The 23,597-nt window shown below is 42.1% G+C and overlaps 1 protein-coding gene across 3 annotated transcripts in view; it reads right to left on the bottom strand.

Annotated features, from left to right (window-relative positions):
• Positions 1-23,597, bottom strand: part of PLCB1 (phospholipase C beta 1) — a 702,230-nt gene that overhangs the window by 578,995 nt on the left and 99,638 nt on the right. The gene's annotated exons all lie outside the window — the stretch shown is intronic.

Here is a 23,597-nt window from a genome sequence, read left to right as displayed (position 1 = left end):
GCTGCTATTACATGTGTGTACATAAACAGATTTCAACAGCCCACTTCCATTCCACACCTGAACCTCCCCACCTCCTCCAAACATATTTATTTATAGATATTTTTATAGCACAAGAGAATGGATGTGGGATTAGATTATCAGATGTAAACAAGCAGATATGGGGTTGTGTTGAATGTTACTCCTACCTTGAGTAGACCCATTGAAATGACTGGGATTTAAGTTAGACTAGCATTGGATAAAACCTATCGACGATACCCTGCAGGCTCAGATGACACACTACGGCTCACAACCAGCCACAGTGCCCGCGTAACACTAAAATAGACCATGTGTTGTGTGAGGGTTGTTTAACCCTCGCATATCTTACACTCGCTGGGTCTGCATGACACGACATCCGGAAGCAGGGATTGCGTAACCCACAGGATGGCCACACTCACCCAGCACGCATCGCAGCCTCTTAATGGGTTAAATAACCCGCACAGGCTGCCATGTCATGTGATAAGCTACATAGTTTGTGAGCTACCGAACAAAAGGAGTAATCAATGTATAAACTTACAGCCCAGAGAAAGATGGCACGGTTAACACAATACACCATCATTTCCCTATCTATTCATTAGGATCCAGCAAAAGGAAGAATGAGTCAAGGCAAGACAGCACATTTCCCTTATAGTCCGGACTAAATCTAATGCTGATAGTTTTTCCTACACTTTCACCTTTGTCTCAGGAGTTGCTTCCCACGCTGAGATGCCAACAGGCTTCCACAAATCACTGCTCACACAATTTTGCATGAGTTCATCATAACAATTTTACAGTGATCACATGAAAACAGACGGCGCTATGGGGTGAGATTTGCCAAAATGAGCTGACTGTTCAACATGGGAAGTGAGTAGAGAAGTGTGAGTTCTCCAAAGATTGCCTTGGATTAACTTAGATATTTTGTTTTTTCTGCAGCAGCAGCAGCATCAAAAGCCCACACAAAGAAGAAAGTTTTTGGAGCCAGTACAAGGGCTGGGAAAAATTATCCCCTACCCCACCTGTCCTGGCAAGCCCCCTCTTGCTACCAAAGGATACAGAGGAGAGTAAAGCAGCTGCAGGGGCAGATTCCTAGGATGGTGTCATCATGGCTTCAGACTCAAACTCAGAAACAGAGGAGGATGAGTCAGGAATAGGACTAGGTTCCTGATACTGAACCTAAGCCTGAGTCAGAAACCTGAGCCAGGACCCTCGTGGACACTTCCCCCGAAGCCTGATTTATCTAAGGAGCAAAGCAGCTCTTGCTCCAGCACACCTGTCCAATGACACAGAGAATGTGCCAAGAGGGAGGCCACAGAAAGGACAAGCACTCAATTCAGCCCAGGGAGTTGCCTCTTTAACAATTCACTCTCTTCAGACAGCAGGGTTGGAGCCTAGGCAGGGTTGACTGGATGGAGGAACCCATAAGACAAGGATGGGCATCTTGTGGCCCTCCAAATGTTTTGGACTATAATTCCCAGCAGCTCTATCCAGTATAGTCAGTGGTGAGGGATGACGGGAGCTGTAGGCTAAAACGTAGCCATATGCTACAACCAGTATCAGAGGCGGTGTGCCAATGTACATGGGTTGCTGGAGAACATGAGCAGGAGGATGCTGTTATAACCATGTCCTAATTATGGGCTGCTCATAGGCATCTCGGTGGCCACTGGGTGGACAAAATTCCGGACTGCTCAATTAGGTTCTATGGGGGAGAATAGAAAGGAGATTTCAGGACAAATTCTGAAGCTGATGGTGAGGCACCCAGTCTCACAGCGTGATGACTGGAAACTGGGCATCCCAGCTCCACCTTCAGAATTGCCCCCTGTACCCTCTTTACCCTCCTCCATAGGACCTAACTGTGTAGACAGATGGAGGAGCATTCTCTACTGGCTCAGATCAACATCCAAGCTGGGGAGAGTTTGGAAGCTTGTAAAAACTTGAGCCTGGTTTGGGCAATGTTCACTGACATCTCTAGAACTGATTCACGAAATTTGCAAAGGACAAGCTGGGCTTATGCCCACATTCAAAACATGTATTGTATTGTATACATTGTATTTAATTTATTTACTCCCCTTCAAGCTTCAGACTAAGGCCATAGCTAGATGGGGCGAAATCCTGGGGTGATCCCCGGGATCGTCCCTGTGCATTCACATGTTGCACAGGGGATCCTGGGATCAGGGAGGGGTGATGCCCCGGGATCTCGCCCTACCCTTTAGGACCAGTTTTTCCAGTGGTCCCAGGATGATCCCAAGACCGTGGGACATGTGGCTGGGTGCCGCGGTTTGTCCCGGCTCCTCACGATTCCTCGCGAGGAGCCGGAACCCACGCGCAGGGCACAGAGCTGCTCAGGAGCTCTACACCCATTGGGGGTGGGGTGGGGTGAGCAGGGAAAGTAATTGTTTTTTAAAAAAATCACTTACCTTTTGCACATGAGTGTTTGTGCACTGCTGTCCCTTTAACAAACAAAAATGGTGGGCGCAACACCTTTCCATCTGAGATCGTCGCATGCCGCATGTGAACTGAGGGGGAGATCTCACGATGAAAAAAACGTGAGACCTTCACCGTTCCATCCCACTAGACCGCTAGGTCTAGCTGATGCATAAGACATCTGTGCAACACAGAAGCTCTTATTAACCATTTTGAACACTAAATGGTTGTAACAACAACTGTGGCAATTGGTTCCTGTTAAGTACGCTAAAGTATATCTCCCTGGGACACAGCTCTGAAAGTTACTGCTTGAAATAGGCTGGCATTGCATATATGTATGACCTTATGTTAGAAAACATATACACACACCAGTATTGCTACCTTTCCTCTCCATCCCTCCTCTTTGGGCCTGCTTCAGCCATTTTATTATGACAGTGGAGTCCGCATGCAAACTACTCCATTATTTTTAATAGCTTGCTTCTTGGGGAGATGGCAAATGAAACACGCGATTATGACAGCCACCTCCAACTTGCACGGAACAAAAGGACTTCATCGGCTGTATTTGCAATTACTAGCAATGACGCCCTGCTTCCTAACTAAGAGCTTGAGTTAATACTCAGGAAGAGATTCAGTTTATGTAGAGTGATGCCAGCTTAGCTAGTAAACTGTATATACTGCAAAACAAAAACAAGCTCTATTTCCAAATACTTGCTATCCGATTAAGAGTCAAACATTGGCTCATTCAAAGAGTGGAAGTTAATTTTTTTACAAAAGGCACAGGCAGGTGAGGGGAGAGGATTTCTGTACCCTTACTCATCCTTACCTCCATCCTTGCAGGCACTTAAGCCCAGCTCCAACACCAGAAGTGAACCCGATGGAGGAGAAAAGTCATTGACACAATACCTAACAGTGAGACAACGTGGGGGGCAGGTTCAGTTCCCCTCACTCACATGCCCCTTGCATGGTAAAACTTAGATCCATCATCCCTACTTTATACATGTATTTATTTATTTATTTATTACTGCCCAATAGCCGAAACTCTCTGGGCGCTTCACCAAAATTAAAACCGTCCAAAGTATAAAACAAACAGTATAAAAGCATGATATAAAATACAGCAGAAAAACACAACCGGGATAAAATCAGCAGCAGCACAGAAATGCAAATACAAAGTCAAAGCAGCGAAGTTAAAATTAATGTATAGACTGTTAAAATGCTGAGGGAATAAAAAGCTCTTCACCTGGCGTCTGAAAGAGTATAGCGTTGGTGAACAGGGTAGACATTGAACAAGTAATGCCCCCGACACTTCTATAATATTATTTTATTATTTATTTATTTATTTATTTAAAGCATTTTCATAGCGCCACCTCACCATTTCTGGCGCTTTACAGTAGCATATAAAACAATTCCATTAATACGTCCCTAGGAGACCATGCAACTTGGACCAAGGAGTTCAAAGCCCTGGACTGCCATGAAGATTACTGGTTGGCATAGTGTCACTCACTGTCTTCAACTTAAGAGTTAAGAGGATAAAACTTGATTGCTCTGTGTTCGCTCTATCCAAAAAGAGTTCAGCATGTTTTCACTTGAACAAGTTTCACCATATTTCTTTACGAGGGCTCTTACTCAAATTAAGCGCTGATGCTTTCTTTAGCTTCAGCACATTTAGGCAGAACTCTGCAAGAAATGTTGAAACATCAGTTTAACCAAGCAAAAACTAGCTGCATTTCATGTCAAAGCAGGGTAGGCCATTCAGTCAGCAAAATTCCACCTTTTAAGACCAGATTGCTCAAAATACTGGGTCGAAATACTCACATTTCACAACTTTTCCCCCCATATTCAATTCCAATGAACAAATTTGGGCTTAATTTCAGTGCCCTCTTTTTTCTTTTTTCTTTTTTACAATGAAGAGTACAATTAGTCCAGTTCATAAACTGGGGAAGAAAATAATTATTAGTAGGCTTACTTATAGGCTACTATCAATGTAAGGAATGATAATAACACTCAGACTTGCAAAGTTTTTTGAGGCTGCTGTGAGTTGCTGTCTTTTTTTCCTCTGCTGCTGATTTTTACAGCATATTTAGGTATTACTGTTTTCCCTTTTATGTATTGCTTAACTTCACTAGTAGATAGCACATAAATGCCTCAAAATAAATAACAATTGTGTTGCTATTTCAGGTGAAATATGTTAAGCAAGGTTAGAAATTAGTAGGGACTTAGGGCAGTATTCAGTATTCAACATCCAATGTCCTCCTCTGGGTGCCTACTTCAAGGGAAGCTCGGAGGACAGCAACAAGAGAGAGGGCTTTTTCTGTGGTGGCCCCCCAATTGTGGAACAATCTCTCTGACGAGGCCCGCCTGGCCCAACCTTGTTATCTTTTCAGCACCAGGTCAAGACTTCTCTCTTCTCCCAGGCATTTGGCAATATGTAATTAGCCTGGGTTTGTTTTTGTATCTTTCTGTGGTTTAAAATTGTATGTTTTTGTGATTTTAAATTTTTGTATATTGTTTTTAAGTGCTTTTATCCTATGTAAATCTCCCAGAGAACCTGAGCTATGGGGCGGTATACAAATGTCAATAATAATAATAATAATCTTATATAAATAAAAATGAAAAAGACCGTTCATTACTGTCGTTATATCTCTGAAAGTTCTTCACCGATTGCTTTGAAATTTTGACACAGCGTTGCATTCGAATATGCGAGTGTTGTTATGTAACTATGTTCTATATGGGGTCAAAGGTTCGTCTTAAAATTGAAGAAATAGGCCTCCTCAAAACCAGTCCTGCTGATCATTGTGACATCACCAACCAGTAGGCCAATCCACTGCCTCTGCCTCCTCTCCTATTTGCATGTTCTCTCACAATTGGCTGAGTGAATATAGATGTCATACCTGTGACAGTTACACGTTCTGAAGAAAGGTAACTGCCAGGAGTTTCCGCTAACCCTCTCACCGTAAAAACATCCTTTTTAAAAAACCAAACAATCTGCTTTACTTCATCCAAATAATGCCTCGCAGAAGATCACACTTAGGTCGTCGTACTCGCGGAGCGGAAGCACTGCGACGAGAAATTGCAAATCAGACTGAGGAAGAACGGGCATCAGCAAACGAGAAAAAAAGAAAAAGAATGCCTCAAATACGTGCCAAGGAACCAGCCAAGCAACGTTCAGCCAGACTTGAGGATGCACGGCTACAAGCACGGCAATCGCGTTCTACAGCTTCAGATCTGCTTTGTTCTCAACAGAATGAATGTGACAGGCTGAGAGTGGCTGAAAGACGTCAACGAGAAACAGCACATCAGTGTCAAACATGACTCCGTGGTAAACAATCACACGATTACAATCGCCTTGCATTCCGGTACAACCCAGCTGATGATTATAGTTTGAGGCGGCATGTTCTCATCGGCACTGTGACTGAAGTGTGTCCTTATTGCAAGGCTCTTAAATTTAATGGAGAAACAAAAGGAATGTGTTGCGCTGCTGGAAAAATTAAACTGCCTCAACTTGGAGGACCAACCAGAGCCATTACAAACTTTGCTTGCCGGATATACCGCAGAATCAAAGCATTTCCTATCTAACATCAGGAAATACAACTCATGCTTCCAAATGACGTCGTTCAGCACAGAAATCATCACAGCTCCATTTATGCCAACTTTCAAAGTCAAAGGACAAATTTATCATAAAGCCAGCTCCTTCCTTCCGTTTCAAGATAGTCAACATAAATTCCTACAAATGTATTTCATTGGTGATGGCAATGATGAATTGAATGCACGCTGCGGAATTTATACCGGCATAAAAAAGTCCGTCGTTTCAAAACTGCAACAGCTACTTCATGAAAAAAACAATTTAGTACATTTGTTCAAAACAGCAATTGACATGATGCCATCTGATACACACAAGATTGTTATTCGTGCTGACAAAACGCCTGCTGGAGAACATGTGCGAAGATTCAATGCTCCAACTATAGACGAAGTGGCAATTGTTATAGTCGGAGATCAATCTTGACAGGACCTTTCAAAGGTGAAGATGTCCTCATTCCTCGCATTCCTATGATTCCAACAGATATGCCATTTCAATTTAAGAGATTGCAATTCCCAATTCGATTGGCGTTTGCAATCACCATCAACAAAGCTCAGGGGCAATCTTTAGAATTGTGTGGTTTAGATCTAGACACAGATTGCTTCTCACATGGACAATTATATGTTGTGTGTTCTAGAGTCGGCAAACCAGACAATCTCTATATCTACACAGACAATGGAACAACTAAAAATATTGTATATCCACAAGCATTGTGAAATTAAACATATTAGAAACATCCGCTTTGTCTTTTCTTTTTTTTCAATTTAACCAGACTGAGCCACAGCAATGCGTGGCAGGGTACAGCTAGTAATAATAATAAAGTTCTTCTAGCTGTTCAAAGTGCTTCACATCCATCACCTTGTTGTAATCTTTATAACGGTTCTGCAAGGTAGGGGATGGTTATTACCGGCATATTGCAGATATGGGGTACTAAGACTAGAACAGTGAATAGATTGTTCATAGCCTTTACCAAATTTGGGTCCCCAGATATTGTTGGACTACAACTCCCATTGGTTCTGCTGGACTGGGAGCCCAAATTCGAGAAAGGAAAATGACTTGGTGAGTTGATGGTAGAGGTGAGATTTCATCCCCATTTTCAGTGCTGGGAAGGGTACTTTAAAAAGTGTGAATTCCAAGGGTATTATCTGGATTAAAAAACACACAAACAGCAAACAGCTTTTTTAAAAAGCATGTGCATCGGTGTAGAGAAAATGGGCTGGAAGAAAAAGTGCGAGCAATGTAGTTGCCCTCACTGACGTCAATCCAATTGGCTACGTGAGTCCATTATGCTAACATGTTCACTATGTGATTCTGGATTCATTTGGCTCTCACATCATGAAAAAGCTTTTTGAGTAATAAAATAAAATAAAGAGAAGCAAAGCAGCAATTGACTGAGGAGTGATGGCTGTGAGCAGTGCTAAAAGAAATATGTGAAGGAGTGTGGAAAGTAGGGTTGTTGGTTTTTGTAAATGAACCTTTCAAAACGACAACTTTCACATCAAAAACTGAATGAGATGGGGGGGAAATTGGTGGATGCAGCCACATATGTAAAATTCCAAAAGAAAAACCCTAGTTCTCTGCATTATAATAATAAAAAAACAATTGCTTTTTATTCATGCAAGCTTATCTTTTCTACAACTCTTGCTCAATCAGTGCTTTAGCATAAAACGACAAGAGTTGTGACTTGTCACTCACACTCACGCAACCTTCCCCCAAAGACTGGTCAACAGTCTGGCAAATTGATCAAGCTCAAGACACACCACATTCCATTCCATGGTGGAGAGGGGGAAGATACCACAATACACAAGTATGGAAGAAATTACTCAGCTGAAAAATAGCACCCCATTCTAAGGTTTTAAAAGCAATTGTTTTGTGACCATCACTTGATTTAGATTGTGGCATTGCAGTATTTATTCGTCAGGACCAAAAGTTTACAAACTGCAAATTAAGGGTGTCCTGTGCCAAGAACTGGCTTAGCGAATGCCACGTCTTTGGAGGCTCAGAGCCTGGGAGAGGAGGCTCAGAGCTCCAGAGTGATGCTGGCAGAGTAAGAATAGAGGCCAAACAGAAGAATGGCTCCTCAAGGTGCTAGAACTGGCAGAGATGGCTAAATTAATGGCATTTAGTAAAAGAAAGAGCAATAGCTTCTTATGAAATGGTCTGGAAACCTCTTATTGACTACCAACAAGAATTGCAAAAAGATGGTTTATTTGTATGTGGATTTTTTTATATAGACTGTGTTTTTGTCTTTATTATATGCAGTTGCTTGCTACTAATGTTCTTCCGATATGGCTAACTAGAAATGATTGAGGTTTGTCGTCTGACATGAAGATTGCTCTAAACAGAAGGAAAGGAACCTCTTGTGCAAGCACTGAGTCTTTACTGACTCTTGAAGGGACGCCAGCTTTCGCTGACATTTTCTTGGCAGGCCTTTTAGCGGGGTGGTTTGCCGTTGCCTTCCCCGGCCAGCTAACTGGGTACTCATTTTACCGACCTCGGGAGGATGGAAGGCTGAGTCAACCCGAGCAGGCTGCCTGAAACCAGCTTCCGCTGGGATCGAACTCAGGCCATGGGGAGAGTTTCAGCTGCAGAAACTGCTGCTTTACCACTCTGCGCCACACGAGGCTCTTCTAAATGGAAAATAGCCTTATGTATTTGTGGTTATTTTAGTAGTTGTATGCGTTGTGATGTAGTTTGTATAGTTTGTATTATTATTTTTATCTTTCCCAGTGTGTCTTGTTTTTGTAGAAAATAAATAAAAGTATTGAGAAAAAAAGAATAGAGGCCAGTTGGTGCAGGGAATGGCACCTGGTTGGTTAAGGGAAATGCTTGACTACACATGATGCCTCAGGGTGGATCATGAGGGACACGGGAGAGCAAAGCAAATACAACATCTCTGGAGCTAAAGAGAAAATAGTCTTATCCACCATTTATTCCTAGAGACCTGAGGTGGTGGCTAAAACCATGAAAAATCTGGTCAAACCTTGAGACCTGGCAAACCCTAAAACTAGCCCACTTGCAAACCAAGGCCTTAGCTAGACCTAAGGTTTATCTCGGGGTCGTCCCTGCCTGTTCCCGGGATATTTACATGAACAGGGATGACCCCGAACGATCCCGGGATAAACCTTAGGTCTAGCTAAGGCCAAAATCTGAACACTGAAAACCTTTCAGAGGTATATCAGTGTATATCGTAAGCATTATTTGCTTGCTTCTTCTCCGTTTTCAACTTTTCCTGTCGATATTAACTTGCTAAGCACACCCATTACCACTCAAGCCAGTCTATTCTAGGCTATTTTGCAACATTCAACATTCCTAAAAATTCTTAACTCCATCTCAAGCCAAGCTGAGAAATTTGAATAATTGCAATACTTTGATTATTAAGCATCTCTTACCTTTTCCCATCATAGTATTTGTGTTTATTCCATATCAGATAGTTTTCTGATTTGGCTTGTTAGCACTATGATCAGTTCAAATGTCAGCAGAGATCATTACAAATCTGTCTGGACCATGGGTTCTCAACAAGGGGGGGGATTTTAGGGTTCCTGGGAGGGAATAGGGACCACTACTCAGCAAAGTATGATGTCCTGTAGATTATGTCTTCCTACACATGTATTTAATTTTTGTGAACCGCCCAGAGAGCTTCGGCTATTGGGCGGTATAGAAATGTAATAAATAAATAAATAAATAAATAAATATTAAAAACGTCCCAGAAAAGTGTCATGTCGTCTGCAAAAGCCAGGCCTTTGCTCTCTTTTCCCTCCCTCCCTCCCAATCCTAGAAGTTTCAAGCTTCCCATTTAAAGGGGCAACACAAAGCATGGGAGCAGAGAATGTAAAAGGGGCCATGCTTTGCGTTGCCCCTTTAAATGGGACTAATATAGAAAAATATAAAAGATTTTCAATATTATATGTATATTATTTGGAATGCACCTTTTGAGTTAGACTATCTTGGGAAGGGGGGAATTATATTCTGAACAATGGTGAAAGGGGGGAATGGAGCAAAAAAGGCTGAGAACCACTGGTCTGGACTTTGCAGGAAGGTGTACTGCCAGTTGGTTCAAGAGGAGCAACCATCTCACACTACTGAAACTGGAAGTTACCTTTCCTTTACGCATGTGTATCTAACCTGTGTCTATAGCTGCAAAAGGAACATCCAAGATACCATATACTGTATTAAGATAAGCTGTACAGCTATTGCTTGTTAAACATTTTCCACCTTGGAAATACAAGATGGAAATTATTTCCAAGAAGCAGAAATACAATGAGTGCTACTTGAAGGAGCTTCAGGCCACAGCTAGACCTAAGGTTTATCCTGGGATCATCCAGGGTTCACCCCTGCCTGAGCACTGGATCCCCTGTGTGTCACCTAGATGAACAGGTTTGACCCCTGGACGATCCAGGGATAAACCTTAGGTCTAGCTATGGCCTCAGTCTAATTATAAAGCCATGCTTCTTTTCCTCCATGCAATTTATAAGCTTATGTCAGTGCTGACACATTTCTTTGTTATGCAATTGGACGGCAGGATGTGTATTACTAGGACACCTACATAAATATTAAATTGGGACACTAATCTTATTTCTGCTGCAGTGTATTTCCTGAAGTGGCAGGATCAGATTGTGCACGTGTGCGTGTTTTAAAAAGAGAGCCTTATTTTAGTATGAGAGAAGGCTTTGAGACATTAATTCTGATTCATTCTGATTTGCCATCGGCTGACATTACCAAAGGAAATGAGTTATAATTTTGACACTACTGCTCAACTGGTGTATAGCCTAAGGTTTCCGGGAAGGTTAGAATGATGCATTTTGTCCACCTCAGTAATACAGATCAGCTTAAAGACCACTAAGTGAAAGACCAAGCGTTATCCCTATAGTATTGGTCTGCCTAATTAATGGCAGCCAAATATAGGGAATTGGTCATTGTGACAGCTAAAAACTAGCCCACCTAATTGCCAAATTGCCACTATGCCCAATTAGAAGCTAGCTATTTGGTTACCATAAATTGCCGAAGCCACAACTGCTGCTCCTAGTATTTGAAGCCACAGAAGTCGAAGTCAGAGGCACCAGTCAATCAGGCTAGCTAATTTCACCCAAACAGGAGGTACATGCTTTAGCAATATTGCTAATGTTTTGTACCATGAAAACCTAATTTCCAAAAGAAAACCATGTGCGCTGTTTTACACCGGCATGCTCTAATTCTTGCTTCCAAAACCACGGCAAGCTCTTGCCTTCCTCTAGTTCAGCCTACCCAAGTTACTGCTCACAAGCTCAGAAGCTTTCCTCTAAGTAGTAATTATTCATTTTAGCAAGGCAATGCTGACATTTCCTTTTTATTACATTTTCTATGTATTTGGTGCTGTAGCCACTCTGGCCCATTTTATTGTGGGCCCACACAATAAAATGGGCTAAACAAATTCAGCCAAACAAAACTAATTAGCCATAACTATTTAAATAATTATGGGGTTGTTGTTATTGTTGTTGTTGTTGTTATTGCACTGGCCTTATTTTTTTAATAGCTGATTCTTATTTATGGGTAATTTTGTTTGAAAGGCTTTTGCCCTTAAAAGCAGCCTATACATTAAAAAAAAAGAAAAGAAATAATTATGTCCCAGGTAAACCCACTATGCCTATTCAATGTGTTGTTCAACCCTTCTGACGTATTCAGTGTCATATTGTTGGGGGGCCAACCATCTGGGATTCCACCTCCCTGGACTGTTTCCAGAAAAGAAGTATCAAGCCAAAATACAAATGGTGTGTCAGCTGGTTCCCTTAAGGGCACATGTTTGTAGGCACTCTGCCCAGCTGCTGGACGTTGATGTTGCTTTTAATGCAAGTCCTACACTCTAAATTCCTACAGTGCCATTTAATTGAATTGGCTCTGCTACTTGCCAAAACAAAAATATGCACAAGTTCCAGATACTATACCGTGCACTGTACCTATGAGGACATCAAAGTGTGTTCCGCTAATTAACGTAGACTTTACAGTAAGCATTTTCTGTCTTAAGGTGAAATGGTATACTCTGTGCCTAGGCACTCTTTAGCACCAATTACCCAACTAATGCTTAATTGAACTATCAAATGCTCCCAGCAGCAGGAGAAATCCCCACATTTCAGTTGTAAATATTCAATTTCATTCAAGAATACTGGACATAAGTTGTGCAAAAGGACATGAGATGCGGTATTATGTATTTATTTAAAATATTTCTAGGCTGTCTTTCAGGGTAGGAGCCCTTCTAAGGTGGCATTCAATAATAAGATATAAACATCATCATCATCATCAATGTGGTAGTAACAGCCAACTTTCCATAAAACAACACATGCCACCATAAGGCAAAACTATAACAAGATTGCAGCTGCAATCCAATCTGATAAAATATAATCAGGGAAGGCTAGAGCGAAATAGTAGGTTTTCAGGGCCTTCCTAAAAGCCTGCAATGATGGGGCCTGGCAGAGCCCCAATGGGACACTGCTTAAAATGCCTTCTTTCGTGTATTCACCCACCTAACTGCCCTCAAAGGTGGACTAGTGAGAAGGGCCTATCTTGCTGATCTTTAAGTGTAAGCAAGCAGGAGGACCCAAAAAAGGGGGTAGTAGTAAAGTTGTGTACGTATATGTAAATGATAAATCAGTATATTTACAGATGTACACACGTCCAAATAAATTGGCATATGCAATTTCCTCTCCTTCCTGTACATTGATCTTAATGTGTGGGCAGGCTTATATATATGAATGAAGGTGGTCCTCCATATAATTTGCTCCCAAACCATTTAAGTCTTTGAAGGTCAAACCAGCACTTTAAATTGGGCTCGAAAACACACAGGTAGCCAATACAGCTGGCACAATATAGGCATCATGTTATTTGATTGCCTTATCCTCCCCAGTGCATTACAGTAGTCCAGCTTGGATGTCACTAGGACATGGATAATGAAGGGAGGAGACTTCCGGGAAAATGGCGTTGGAGGCTGCAGTGCTGTGTGAGTCTCCGCGACTCAATAGAATTTAGTTTAGAAGTTTTACTGTTTTATTGACCTATTTTAAGCAGTTTTATTGTTTTATTGTTTTACTCTTTCAATTGTTTTTAATTGCTCTTACTGCCTCTGCATTTCCAGCTTGCAGTTTTGCAGCTCTTGACGTGCTGCCTCCTTCCTTGAACTGCAAACTGCTTTTTACCAAGAATTTAATTAACACTTGGCAGCTTTCGAGTATTAGTTGCCACTCCCTGAAAGGGGTTTTAAACTTTTTAGTAGGGTGGACTTTTTTAGCTTGCTTACCTCTTGGTCATTTGACTGACCATGAGAAGGAAACGAGTTTTATCACCTCCACAAAATGCAAGTAACGTGCCTCGTGCCAAACAGTGCAGGCTCGACAGTTTTATTGCTCGTCAGCCTCCTCATGCCGTCTCTGCTGCTTCTCCGAGAGATGAAATCACGTTGTCTAACAGATATGCTCCTCTGGCCGAGGGAGGTGAAGTTACCGGTGAGTCTATCTTAGGGGACGCTGGCGTTTCTCAAACAAACCAGCCAACTGGCAAATCCACGGAAAACTCCCAAAGTGAAGCCTCTTCCTTTGAATTACTGGCTGAGCAATGTTTTCTAACAGCGAGGACACTCCAATCGATTAGTTCTAACTTAGAAACTGTGCTTAGCTCTTTAAATAAACTGTTGACGTGGCTCCCAGAAAAGCTTCTCTGCCAAGGCATCCAGGCTCAACCTCCACCACGCCCTCCCCGCTTAGATCTGGTCTTCAAACCTCACTGCAATAATGGAGGCTGTTTATCTACAGCCTCCAATAGTGGACCAGATATTGGAATAATAGAGCGAAAAAATGGTGGCCTAGTTCTTCAGCCCTGCTCGATGGTTATAGATGTACATCCCTATGGAGGACAACACCCATTCTGGGCATCAGTTCAAAGTGCTAACTTAAACCTCAAATGGCTGCTAAATATTCAGCCATCATATTTGTTGGCTGTGGAACTACTTTTCTCTTCACCTGTTTATAAGAGGTACCTATTGAAGTTTACTAAACCTACCACCCCAAATTTACTAATGAAGGAAAAACTTTTTCTGCACACTGTGGGGATCTACCCATCACGGCTTTTTAAAGATCTCCAGGTTAAACCATTAATATCCATCAAAAGCCGCTCTAATTCTACCCTCCAGCTGCAGTGTAATGCCCCCAAACTGAGTAGCAGCAAATCCATGGCTTTTTCAACTGCGGTGACTGAAGAAGTAGATTTACCACACAAAAGCTTTATACCATCCTCCTGCCTACTGTGTGAAGACCAACCTCAAAGCATTCAGCAATCTCCGAGCAGGCCCTCCGACTCCCTTATCTTGGAACAGGAACTGTCTCCTGATTCACCTCATTCGGGGGTGGAGGGCGATTTCTTTTGCGCTCAGCCCTTGGTCGAAGGGCAACATACCATCTCTACCCTGCAAGATCTGATAACTTTTGGCCAAGACACTCCTGTGAAAGTTGACAATGTTCGTCCGACGTCGTGCCTCTATCCAGGAGTGCTGCATGCATCGGTGGGGAGCAAGACGTCATCCATCCCATCCTGCCAACTGCCACAGCTGTCTGGAGGGCCACCCAATGCTAATCAAGTAGGGCCGACATCAGAGTTAATATCGCCCAGTATCATCGATTCCGACCCACAGCTTCCATCGAACCACATGACAGCAAAAAGGAATGGCTGCATTCAGAGGGACATGGATGGATCACTGATCGGGATTACCCCACTGGATTGATGCCAGTGGCCCCAGGGTGATTCCTACCTCAGGATCATATCCTGGAATATTGCAGGCTGGGCAAACAAACGTTGGGATAGCTGCTTCTGTCAATATATCTCTTGCTTTGATGTGATCTTGCTTCAGGAAACTTGGGCCATGGACACTGTTGTTGTTAATGGATTTTCCTCCTACTCTTTGAATGCTCACCGGGTAAATAAGAAAGGCCGTCCAAGGGGTGGCCTTGCCATTCTGGTGTCCTCTTCACTGATAGCTAAGGTTACTGAATTAGAAAACTGTGAACAACTGGTGTTTGGAATTTGCTTGGAAATTAATGCTAGTCACTTTATTTTTGTGAATGTTTATATCCCTCCTGCTAAATCCAATGAGCAGATCAAGAAACTCTGGCATAAAGTAGAGAGCTATTTATCCACTCAAATTATTAGGTTCCCTGATGCATATTTATATATTCTGGGTGACTTTAATGCCAGGATTGGCTCCAATAACAACGATCTAGAAGCAAGATACCCTATCTTGAGTGAACTTAGGGAAAATCGAAATTTTCCACACAGAAACTCAAAAGATCAGTTTCTGAATTATGCTGGCTTTTGCCTGGCTCAACTTCAGCTCAGTCTGGATTTAATTATTTTAAATGGGGTGGACCTTTGGGAAGGCTCAGGTGAATTTACCTTCTCAAATTTATTTGGTTCAAGCACAATAGATTATGGGCTGGCATCTAGAAATGCCTTCCAGTTAGTTTATCATTTTTATATAGGTACCAGAACCTGTAGCGATCATCAGCCTTTAACCCTTACTTTATGTGCCCCAACTCCTAATTTAAGACTACCCCATACCCATTTAACTGATGTCCTGTTTGAGTGCCCACACAGAATAAGGGTAAAATGGTCTGATAAATTAAGCAGTCTTCTAGAGGAAAGATTAAACTCCAATTCAATAATTCGATTAAGATCAGCAATTTTGTGCAAGGAATCGGCTGCATCCTCTATAAAAGCATATGATGATTTAATCGACTCCTTCCAAGATGCTTTAACTCATGCAGGCAGGTCAGCCCCAGACAATACTGCCCCTACGATCTATAAGGGCCCTACTTGGTTTGATAGAGAATGTTACCTGAAGAAAAATGAGTTAAGGGAGTCTTATATAACCTACAGAAAATCGGGCTACAATTATCTCCCTTCGACCTATTTTCAGCTAAAAAAGCAATATAAGTCCCTCATAGCCCAAAAAAGACGCCAAGCTGAACGAAACTCCTGGTCCCTGCTGTTAAATGCCTCCTTAAATAATGATTCAAAAATGTTTTGGCAGATTGTGTCGGGCGCCTTACGATCCAACTGCCAAGCACCCAGTTGTACAATTCCAGCTCCGGTCTGGGAGGATCATTTCAGAGCCATTTTTACCGACCCAGACACTATACAATCAGCTCAGGTTGATATGCAGGATGTCACTTTCTCTTCCCTCCCCCCCTGGAATTCAGTCTCTAAGGAGGAAGTGATTGAACTAATCCAACAACTTAAAGGGGGTAAGGCACCCGGCATAGATTTTATCCCTGCTGAATTTATTAAAATCAATCAGGATTGGTGGGCCCCTCTGTTAGCCGCTCTTTTTACCGTTATAAATCAATCTGGCAAAATCCCTGACAGTTGGAGACACGCAATTGTGGTTCCGATATACAAAAAGGGACATCCAAAGGATCCTGGGAATTTTAGACCTATCAGCCTCCTCTCAATAATAGGCAAGCTCTATGCTCGATTTCTATCTAATAGACTAACTGACATCCTCGAGGCCAATAATGTTGTCACGGAGGCCCAAGCTGCCTTTAGAAAGAATCACTCCACTTTTGATCATGGTCTGATTCTTTTTCACTTAGCCGAGAAACATCTTAAGTTTCTACGTAGCAAACTGTTTGTCGCCTTCATGGATCTGAAGTCCGCTTTCGACTCCATCCCTAGAACTAAACTATGGGAGAAATTAGATAAAATCCTGGTGGACAAAAGACTTCTTAATCTTATTATGGTTCTATACAGCGACAGCAGGATGCAAGTTAGATGTGGCACACAGGGACAGCTTTCAAATGAAATTCCTATGTCTAGAGGAGTAAGACAGGGCTGTATCCTCGCACCTACACTATTTAACCTATACATAAATGATATTGAGGAGGCCCTGTCTGACCATGAAGGACACTTGCCCAAACTTGGCGCAAGGAAAATTCCTATTTTACTTTACGCAGACGATGCTGTTATTCTCTCCCGCTCTAGACCTGGTTTGAAACATCTTTTAATGAAATTCTCCAACTTTTGTTTGACCAACGATCTGAAAATTAATTTTGAGAAATCTAAAGTCATGGTCTTTGAAAATAGATTTTCTCAACGTCGGTGGTCCCTTGATGGGCATATCCTGGAACAGGTGAAAATTTTCTCTTACCTGGGGCTGCTATTCCACCATACCCTGTCCTGGAGTGCCCATAGATCGGCCACCCTTAATAAAGCTTCAGTCAGTTCAGCTGTAATAACACGCTTTTTCTTTACTAAAGGGGGAATGTTTATACCGTCTGCCATCAAAGTGTTTAATGCCAAGTCTGCAGCCCAGCTTTTATATGCCTCCAATATCTGGATAGGGGGATTAACATCTGAGATAGATAGGCTGCAGACAAGGTTTTTGAGGACCCTTCTTCAACTCCCAAAGTGTGTCCCTAATTCGGTACTTTTGTTGGAAACCGGGGAAAGCTCTCTTTCGCTTAGGGCTTGGTGGTCTGCCTTAAAATTTTGGATGGAAGTTAGTCTTTTTGGGAGGGGCTCAGGTCTGCTTCCCTGTCTGGCTCAGGACAACTACGTGAACAGCTGGTCCAAGCTTCTTGCCAGGAAGGCAGCTTCAATAGGTCTCTCCTCTTCCCTCCTCCTTAATCTGGGCTTGAATTTTGCTTTTAAAGCTATCAAACAAAGACTGTGGGATATAGCCTTCTGCGACTTACGTGCTCGCTCTCATGTCTCTTGCTCTCCCAGTGCATTGCACATTCATTACGTTGGGCCTCTTCAGCTGGCTGACTATCTAAAGAACTTGTCGGTCGCTAAATATCGTATTGCCTTCTCCAAGGCCAGATGCAATGTTTACTCTATTGAATTACTTCAGGGCAGATATGCTGGTATCCCTTATCAGGAACGACGGTGCCCCTGTAGGAATACGGAAGTGGAGACGATGGAGCATATCCTTCTGTCTTGTAGCTTTTATAATCAGGCCCGTCATCTTATGATTACCCCATTGTTGAGCAAACTGTCCAGAACTTCAGGCAAATTTTATGTTAAGTTTCTGTTGGAAGATAAGTCTTCAAGTGTAACTTTGGCTGTTGCTAAATTTCTTACAGTGGCGGCCAAGATTAGAGCTCTTTGTGTATTAGACTAAAGTTGATAATAGCTCTAATTGTATGATTTCATGTCTGATTCTTGTGTTTGGTTGTTTGTTGTTTGTTTGTTTTCTTTTTATGGATCTATAGATCGCAATAAAGAAAGTAAGTAAGATAATGAAGGGAAGGTCTGTCTTCTTCAGATAGGGCTGCAACTGGCATATGAGCCCAAGCTGGTAAAATAAACCCCCGGATACCACAACATCATGAGATTCCCCAGTTAGTGAAGAGTCCATGAGGAGTCCCAGATTACTCACTTGGGTTTTTTTTAGGGAATGCAACCCCATCTAAGACCAGTTGTAAGCCTTCATCTAGAGTCATTGGTTTCCCATCCCACAATATGTCTGCCTGGTTTGGATTAAGTTTCCTCTTGTTCACCCTCATCCACCTCAAAACAGCTGCCAGGCAGTGGTTCAAGAATTTCACAGCCTCCCTGGGATGAGTAGATGGAAATGAGACACAGAGCTGAACATCATCCACATACTGCTGACCCTTCAGCCCAAACCTCTTGAGGACTTCCTCCAGGAGTTTCATGTAGATGTGAAAAGGCATGGGAAACAGAATGGGACCTTGTGGCATCCCACAGGCTAGAGACTATGGAGTGGAACAGAAGTCTCCCAGCACAACCTTCTGAGACCACTCCTAAAGGAAGGACCAGAACCACTTTAACACCATGTCTTCTAAGCCCAAATCAGATAAACAATCCTTAAGGATACCAAGGTTAATGGTATCAAAAGCTACTGAGAATCCAGAAGTACCAACAAGGTTGCACTCCCCCATCCATTACCCAGCATAAGTTCCATAACCAGGTCTAAAACCTGATCAGAGTGGTTCTAAATTATCAATATCATCCATTACTGCTTGGAGTTGTGAGGCTATCGCACATTCCAGCATCTTGCCCAAGAATGGTAAATTTGACACAGGGTGGTATTATTATTATTTTATATTATTATTATTATTATTATTATTATTTCTATACCACTCAATAACCAAAGCTCTCTCAGCAGTTTACAAAAGATTAAAACCATAAAAAAGCAATATAAAACACAGTATAAAAACCATTTAGAAAAGCAATTTAAGAACCTCAACAATAACATTTTTGGTAGTTATCCAAAACCACAGGATCTAAATTTGGTTTTCTTTCAAAGCTATGGGAACTTCACCATCCCTCAACGAGGCATTTACCACGTCAGAGGTCCAGGTATCCAGTCCAGCTCTGGCAGTTTTCACAAACCAAGATGGACCACCACCTAAAGATGAAGTAGTAGGCCTCAGTTCTCCAAGCAGTTTGTTCATGTCCTCAGGTTGCACAAGCTTAAAGGTATCCATCTCACGACTAGATGGTGCACTAGCCCCATCCATCTCAGACTCTGTCAGAACAATGGCATCCAAGTCAGCACGAATACAAGCAACTCTATTAGCAAGATGTCTAGCAAATTGTTCTTAGAGGGCCTAGGAGAGTTCAAGTTATTCTATTCTAGAGTCTGCACTGGAGTCTTTTTGTCACCCAAAAGAGCTCTGCTGGACAACACTGGGCAGATGCAATGGTAGTGGTGAAGTACAATCTCTTTGTCATTATCATTGCCACAGAATAAGGTTGCTTCCTTGTGTTCAACTGTATTCACTACAATTCTTCCACCATTTGTACTCTAATCATCGACACACTTTTCATCATCTTCAGCTCCTCAGAATACCAAGGACATGACATGATTCTATAACTAGATTGAGGACATTTGGGAGTGATCATATCAATATCCCAGGTCACTCCATTACTCCAAGTGCTGACCAGGGCTTAATCTACACCAAGCAGGATATTGCATTATGAAAGTGGTATGAAAATGGTATATAAAAGGCAGGAGCCACACGACTGTTTTATAGTGGTATTGAAGTGCACTGACAACTGTTGGGGCCATTGACACATACCATGCTTTCCTACCGGTATATCCTGCTTGGTGTGGCTCTTGCCTTTTATATACCACTTTCATGCCGCTTTCATGGTGCAATATTTTGCTTGGTGTAGATTAGGCCCAGGCCTTGGCAAGACTGCCACCTAAGCCTGCAGGAGAATCCCCAAAAGATCTCAGGAATCCATCCAGATTCATCAGCATCCAGAAACAGATGACCAAACTTTGTCCCCCACTCCTCTGGTAAAACAGAAACGGTGCAATAATTTCAATTTTGTTTTGTTTTTTATGTCAGCTGGGTCAAACAGTGGCTTGTTTAGAAGGTGTATTGGAATTACTTCCTTAAGAATCAAATACAACATAAAAGCAATACAAGAAAGAAAACAATAAAAGTAGCAGATAAAACCTTAAAACAGATTAATAGTTCCTTGTCTGACTATATTAGTCAGACAATTAGTCATTAAATATGTTAATAAATTACAAGTTATCTTGCTTGTAAGGCTTACAGTAAACTTGTAAAATATGTACTAATTACCAGGCAGGAAGTGGTGTAAGCCTGTTGCAGGAAAAACAACAAAGCATCTTGTAGCACCATAAAGACTAACAATTTTGTCATGGAATAAACATTCATAGACTGCTACAGCCCATCCTGAGTTCCAGCATTGCTGGAAGTTGTAGGACTTTTTTCTTATCTAAACATACATAGAATTGTGCCTTAAACAACAAAATTGGGGTGGGGGAGAGATAGGGTCCAATATAGGGTGACCATATGGAAAGGAGCACCAGGCTCCTGTACCTTTAACAGTTGCATAGAAAAGGGAATTTCAGCAGATGCCATTTGTGTGCGTGCAGCACCTGGGCCGGATCTACACTAGTCTTATACCGTTGCTAGTGTCCCTCTCCAACGGGGTTCTCTGTATCGGTTCTCTGTATCACGGGGCACACTAGCGTTACTTACGTTTAGCTGCAACAGTACTTCAGGGCACATTGTTCAATCCTTTCTGTTCTTCCTCTTCTCTGAGAGTAAGCAGAGCTGCTCGGTTTGCTCCGCCCACTTCCTGTCTCGTTCCTAGCCAGCAATAGTCATAAGCATACACAAACTCCCTCCCAAAACATCTTAACACAAGTCCCAGGGAATAGCCTGAATGCATAGGAGCCAGCTACTTTGCTGAAGCTAAAATGGGATGGGTCTGGTCAGGGTTTGGATGGGTGACCAAGTTGAAAAGTTTTAGCAGCAGCCCCAGCTGTTGAGATTATTTCAAACACACCACTTAAGCCCCGCTGATCATGAGTTTTGGACTGGGAGCAGAGACCCTTGTTAATTTTCCTGCATGGAGCTACAGCGATGCTTTGAGCACTGCTCAGCTCCTTTGCAAAGAGGGGGGAAATGTTTAAAAAAGAAATCATAAAAAATCAACCGATGACCCAATTCGATTAAAATTTGGTATTTGAATTACTGTGCCAATTTTGGTGTCCTTATCTATAAAGCTTATGCAGATGTAAGCATTTGTTTAAAATCCTGCTCCTGCGCCCACAGCAGCGGCTCGGGCAAATCTTTTGCAAAAGGAGCACAATTAAGGCAGGATGCATGGGAGTATTTCACAATAAAAGCAGATTCTAAGGTAGAAAACTTCTGAGTCCTTTGCATGCAATTGTCAGTGTTTGCACAGTATAACGCTGGTGTGATTTATCTGCTGTAGCAGATAAGATAGCAAATGGGGCGAAGGAAGGAGAACAGGAAGTGGGCAGAGCAAACACAGCAGCTCTGCTACTCTCAGAGAAGAGGAAGAGGAAAATTACCGGCAGAAGGAGGCACATGAATCCGTAGCTGTGCTGCAACTAAGAAATAGAACCAGTAAGTACAACTCATTTACAACATTGGAGACCCAAGGTCATGTGACGCTGTGCGTCACAGTAACCCATTCAAAACGTTAGAATAACATCAGTGTAGATTCCCACCTGGTGGAATTCCCTCTTCATCACAACAGTTAAAGCTGCAGGAGCTATACTAGAGTGACCAGATTTAAAAGAGGGCAGGGCACCTGCAGCTTTAACTGTTGTGCTGAAGAGGAAATTTCTCCAGGTTCTCTAAAGCAGTGAAATTGTCTAAATTCTGATTCCAACTAACAAGGTTTTTTTAAAAAAGACACCCACCCACTGCAACACACACACACCACTGTAGCAACACAATAGTATACTAACAGTGCAACCCTGTAAATATGTACCCAGGAATAATCTCCACTATGGGACCTACTCCCAATTAATGGGACGTATTCCCATACGATTGCAGCCTAAAGCTTGTTAACATCAAATCAATGCATATGTGAAGGAACACATCCCAACTCCGGCTTGCTATAATTTCTTTACAACAAAGCAATGTTTATTCTCTTTATATTGCTGCAATTTAGTATATTTGTCTTTCCCTGTCCTTTCAGTTAACTTCATAGGCTAACTGGGGAATCTCATAGGCTTTCAAAAAACGCAATATTCCTGAATTACTTTGTGACCTTGCTATTTAGATGAATAAGCTTCAGATCAGGGTCTATGTCAGCAAACAGAGCTTTTGAACAGTACTGCCAAAGGATGTCAATTGGCCATGCCTCAAAATGCATTTCTTGTTTTCTTCCATATATTACCTTGTTTATCTTTCTATGATTAATAAAAGCAATAAAACAATAATAATAATTCAGAACATTTTCATTACGTCTTAGCTATACTCCAATCCACACTACAAAATAAACTTTGAACTGTTACAGTGTTGACCATACCCCTCTCACCTGTTTGCTCAATATGTGCAAGTCCTATGGACATAAAAGCTCCACCAAGTGTCCCCCAAGGGCAAACTTTGACTTGTACATAAGGAACAGCATGTGTCAGTAGGTCTGTTATGTTCACTATGAAGGAATTACTCCATTCAGAGCAAATGTCTGTAACTGTTCCAAGATGTAGGGATGGTTTTTTGTTTTTTTGGCCCAACCGGTTGGCCATATATGAGTCAGAAAACAAGCCATTTGTCACATGGTGCTGGCAACCTAGTACCTGTGCTATTTTAACTACCTTTATGTTTCTCTCTATTATTATGCTTAGTGTGACACACACAGGAAAATTCTGCCTGTTGGTAACCAATTTGTTAACCCAATTACTCCATTCTGATCTTCTAAAATCTCTCCAACTCTGGTACTTTGCCCTGCCTTCCCTCTTCTTGACAGCTCAGAGAACTAAGGCTGCTTCCTAGATGAGTCAGCAGCAAATGTATTTTTGACACATCACGTATATGCTATGTATCAGGGAGCAACAGCCAATCCCAATTCTTTGGCATGTGCACTTGTTTGCTGCATGTGGTGGAAACATGTGTGCGCCAGCTGCACGCAAAACATAGTGTGTTTCAGCAGTATTGTAACGTGTCAAGCAACCCTAAATGTGAGAAATGTAGCTTGAAACCCTGTGATTTCAGCCAAGCAACCACGGCATGAACATATTAATAAAGATTTCAAAATTCAAAAAACTATTACCATAAAACACATCAACTACTCTATATGTTTC

Source organism: Elgaria multicarinata, chromosome 4, assembly GCF_023053635.1.
Source record: "Elgaria multicarinata webbii isolate HBS135686 ecotype San Diego chromosome 4, rElgMul1.1.pri, whole genome shotgun sequence".
Lineage (NCBI taxonomy): Eukaryota > Metazoa > Chordata > Lepidosauria > Squamata > Anguidae > Elgaria > Elgaria multicarinata.
The sequence above is the reverse complement of the archived record's forward strand: the minus strand, read 5'-3'. Positions and strand labels throughout refer to the sequence as shown.